This window comes from Montipora capricornis, chromosome 7 (genome assembly GCF_036669925.1).
Source record: "Montipora capricornis isolate CH-2021 chromosome 7, ASM3666992v2, whole genome shotgun sequence".
Lineage (NCBI taxonomy): Eukaryota > Metazoa > Cnidaria > Anthozoa > Scleractinia > Acroporidae > Montipora > Montipora capricornis.
In genome coordinates this window covers 17,494,524-17,499,414 of record NC_090889.1, presented here as the reverse complement: position 1 = coordinate 17,499,414, position 4,891 = coordinate 17,494,524, and the positions used below count along the sequence as shown (strand labels likewise).

At 40.3% G+C, this 4,891-nt stretch overlaps 1 pseudogene; it reads left to right on the top strand.

Annotated features, from left to right (window-relative positions):
• The first annotated feature begins 1,813 nt into the window (after positions 1-1,813).
• On the top strand, positions 1,814-3,735 carry LOC138055261 (uncharacterized; annotated as a pseudogene).
• The last annotated feature ends 1,156 nt before the right edge of the window (positions 3,736-4,891 follow it).

Sequence of the window (4,891 nt, the reverse complement as noted above, 5' to 3'; positions counted from 1 at the left end):
TTTTCAGTGTTACATTCAAACGTGTGTTACAGTTTCCTGCATGCGTGACCCTACTGTAAACTATTGCCTTTTAGTCCAAACTTTTGAACATATTTCAACTCGGATCAATCAACTAGGATGCGTTCGAAGGTCTCATGTCTGCACGTTAGCATTAAATAAAGCTTGTTTGGTGCTTTACATTCAGTCTCCCCTATCGACACTGCTCGTCATGACCTTACAGTCACGAGAACCCGCAAAGAAGCCCCAAAAACGTCTACGTGGGAGATTTTTTCGATAACTTTGTAATTATTAACTTTTCTAATGTAATAAAGTGTTAATAAGTGCAAAGTTATGAAAGAAGTTGAATAATATAATACTTTGTTCATGCGGAAGCATTGCAAACCAGGAAGCTGTCAAATGATCATACAATGGGAGTTAGATCTTTCGTGCGGCTACAAGCTGCCTCAAAATGAGATGAAAAAAAAATTATCTCCGGTAACCAGGGTATCTTCGTCAATGACTGCGGTGGGGAGGCCCCGAAAATGGTCTTCGAGGTTAGTTCAGAATACAATCAGTTTCTAGAACCAGGGACGGCCGCCGTCCCTGAGAACGTAGATAGTGAGCATCAGAACTAGATTGCATGCCACGAAAACCGGTCAGGGATTGAAATAACGAGTTCCATCTTGAATTGAAAGGGATAAAACATATTGACCGGAAATTTTTTTTTAAGCTCCAAATAAACGTTCTTTTATAGTGCGATGCGCCTTCCCGTGGCCACCCAACAAACTTTCACATTTGACAATTACGTGTAAGTACGTCAACTCAAACAACCCATTCAACGGGGTTCAACTACAACCGTGTGAACTTTGCAAGGAGGGGTGACTGTCAATCAAATTCACACACCCTGATTGGCGTATAAGTTTTAAAAAACTTCGTTAGGTGGCCACGGTAAGGCGCGTCGCACTGTAAAACACTTGATTGTAATTATTGTCTTGATCATAAATTTAATAGAAATATATGAAAAAGAATGGTGCCAATAGTATACAAAAGAGACCGACAGACCGACCGCCGTCGGGCGGTCGAAGGCAAATCGAAGGCTCATTTTCCCAAATGACTTAGGCAGTTCTTAGGCAAGGGTGGGCGACACTTCTATCCCGACTGCACAACGTGTCCCCAAGTAGCAATGGTACTCATTTTACCGACCTCAAATGGATGGAAAAGGTGCTTGCAGTTAGTGGAACCCTGAACCGTACGCAACAAGGGAATATGCATAGGATTTGGCTCTTGTGGGAGCATAACATAGCAATATATCTGATAGGGTTCGATTTTCTATTTGGTTCAAAAATTTTCAAACTACGTCAATTTTGGTTTGTTTTTCTTCGTTTCAGATTATGATAGTGAATATTAGAGACAAAAATTAAAATTGAACTGGTTTGAGAAATTTTAAAGCAAGAAGACATTTCAACCACAAGATATCCATTTTGGCAAGCTCAAAGATCATGACAGTCTTCGATATTGAGTATAAGGAGCTAAACTCTTATAGTCAAATACGATCCAAAATATGCCATTAAAGATCTTTTTAAGGGAAAGTATCCTTAGAAATAATTTATTTCTTGTCCTCAAAAAGATATTTCGTTATCCACCATACAAATTTGTTCATCTCCGACACCCCTAGCTGGCTTATATCAATTCTGCGGCTTTTGAGACAAGGTGACCTTTTTTTTAATTCAACCAATCAACGAAAAGCGTAAAAAAGAAGTTTAAAAAAACACCCACAAAATTACCTTATGGGAGAATTTGAAAGCATAATTGAGTTGCAGAATAAATGGCAAAAACTGCGAATGAGATATTCCCCAAGAGGACTTGGTTTTAACGGAATTGGAGGTCACTGGAGAAGTTGGAAGAACTGTTGTCATATTATTGGCTTTATAAGTTAAGCTTACCAATGCCATGGGGCTCATTTGCGCTGATCAGATGTTGAAATCTCCAGAACGCCTTAGATAACGTATTCCTAGAACTCGGCTTTCCTAATTCTGAGAATCGTATCCGTCTGGATGACGCCGCCTTCGCAGAACATAAAGCAATGTATGCATCGAATTTAGACTCCAAAAATGAAATATTTTGCTTTTTACCAGATCAATTTAATTTAAGTGACATCTCGCCAGCAGAGGAGCTTCTCGTTGTGATTTCGAAATGGTTGGAGCAATTGAAAATTGGAAATATTGCGGAATTATCATTCGGAGGACTAACTTCCTCTTTCGTCGAAAAATCTTCAGTTTTACCTGTGCTTCAGTACATTTACGATAAATTCTTCAAATGTTCCCGTTTTCCACATCACGAGAGCATCGTTAATGAATGGTTTGATCTACCTGGTGATGTAAGAACGCGAAACCAGACAGTAAAGGCCATAAACATTGAGAAGGAAGCGAGAACGTCTTGGAATCGCTCCACCATAATTAACCAGCTAAAACTGAATGAGCTGCAACTGCATTGGGAGGATGACGAGTTTGAAATTCTGTTTCATGGGACAAATCATGAGAGCGCTGAAAAAAATTATAGACGGTATTGTATTGAAATTGGGAGATCGAGAGAAAAGGCAGAAATTCAGACAGCAAGAATTCAGTCACGGCGATGGCTTCTACGTCTTCAAAGACAGTTTTGAAGCAACTCGCTGGGCATCTTCCCAATTCGAGGATAAGGATTCTGCTGTAGATGTCTTTCAAGTGAACAAATCTGAACTTCGTGGGAAAGACGACGAAAACGGCTACAGTTTGACAGGTGATGACAAGGAGAGAGAGTGGCAAGAATTGGTCAGAACATTTCAAAATGCCGCGAACTTGAAACGGTCCAAAATCAAAACATTTGTAAAAACCTTGTCAATATACGACTTTATTGAAGGGCCTGTGGCGGCCTATGGAAGACAGAGTTTAGAGGATTACCCAACTCCAAAAGTAGGCTCGTATCAACTATGTGTGCGTAGCGACAAATGTGCCGAGCTGTTCAACAGAAGCCTTCATGCAGTGGTCTACATCAACGTGGCTCGTTGAAATCTTACTAACAAACTACAAGAACCATTCTTTTATCTCCTATAAAAATATAGCATCCTTATTTCGACGATTGCAAAAGAATGTAATATTGCATGAAAATCTAATGAGAGCCCTTGTTGTTGCAAGCAAGGTAGTCTTTCGTCAGTTTATGGAATGCAAAATCTTTGCTTTCCATCAAGTTCATTTCCAATTGGATTTTGTTTTCAGGTTCAATCAAACACAGCTTATATTTTGATATTAATAAACGAACCATGTGCCGGCCGGTTCAGCCAAAGAGCAGGCGCCAAGTTCATTTAGATTTTATTACTGTACACGAATCTCCCTTTTCCATCCAAAGAACTCGAAACAACTAGACCAGCCACACGAACACTACAAAGATCAGAGATTTAATGCCTAGTCGCCCAGTCCAGATTTTGGTATGATGGGCGACTTTCACTAAGTCAGTAAATGTGAATGTAGCTTTTTCCAATTTCTATCCCACTTGTCTTATAATGCTGTTCTCGCAATATAGAGTTGATTATCACTGTCGATCCAATTTTCACATATGCTCTTTTCGACTGATCTCGACCAGTTGAAAAACATCTCTTTGGTGTGCAAAGTCCTCGGCCTCAGGGACTAATATTCCACACGAATTCTACATTTGAGGCCACAAACATTTTAACTTTATATCTCTAAAATAATAAATGTAGAGACAAGAACGAGCAGGAAACAAGCTGTCATATATCTCCGTTATGCTTCAACAAGCTTATCACGACAGAAAGCCCGGGGTAAAATAACTATCATCTTTCTCGAAGGGTCTGCCTGACTTCCGCAGTCCATGACAGTCCCTCAATAATAGAGGCCGTTATCAATTTTTCCGGTTGGAGATTTCGTTGATTCTAGGAAATGTTGCTATTTATGAAACCGTCATGCGAATAGCATGCGTTGACGGGTGGCGTCCTTGACCCTAATTGGTTGAAACAGCTCCGCTGCTTGGTTTCTAAGAAGTAAAACCTTGATCACGAGATGCTAAAAGAAAATATTCAAAAAACAAGGGAGTAAAATGAAATTCTCCTTACGTTCAAGTGCAATAGTTTTGGTAGTGCTTTTGATCTTACGCATTTGATTGGACCGTCAAATCGTATTCATTTTGATGAAACTGCCCTCGCCACCTTCGGTCACAGTGACAAATTTGTGCTCGGCAAACAATGTAGGACCCTCACTTCAAATTTACCATCTTGCTTTCTTTTTTACCACCAAATGGCGTCTGGTTCGACCTCTCTTTGCTTCTCTGTACAGTCCAATTCAGGAAATTTACTTCCCAACGTGATGTCCAAGCAAATGCCACTTGAGTTCGGTACAAACGATGAACCATTCGCAAAGGAACAAGGCTCTTTACCCGTCGCTTACTCTCTTGATGATTTGAAACCCTTCGCGGCGAAAGATAAAAAGCTTTGTGAGCTTATCCCCTTATTGGAAGCTCAAGAAAGGGCGAAGTCTTTCTTGAAAGCGTTTCTACAAGAAAAAGCTGAAGAAGTAAGGCGAGAAGAAGAAACAGACTCCGACGACGATGAGGATTCCGAAAACGAAAACGACCGCGTTGAAGTATTGGTTCCTGTGGCACTGGCGCCACCGATTTACTCAGAAATTGCGAAAATCGAGCTTCGTTCGTTCATGTTTAAACTCTGGCTTCAGAGAATAGAGCTGACAAGACTGGAGGATGACAAGAAGTATTCAAGTCTACGTGACTTCGAACTCGCTATTTACAACGCGCTGGAAACCATTAAGAGATACAGAGATTTTGTCAACAAAGAATACTACAACGAGGACGAGTTGAGACAAATGAGCCATATCCATGCGAGATCTCTTGAAGAAGATTCAAACAA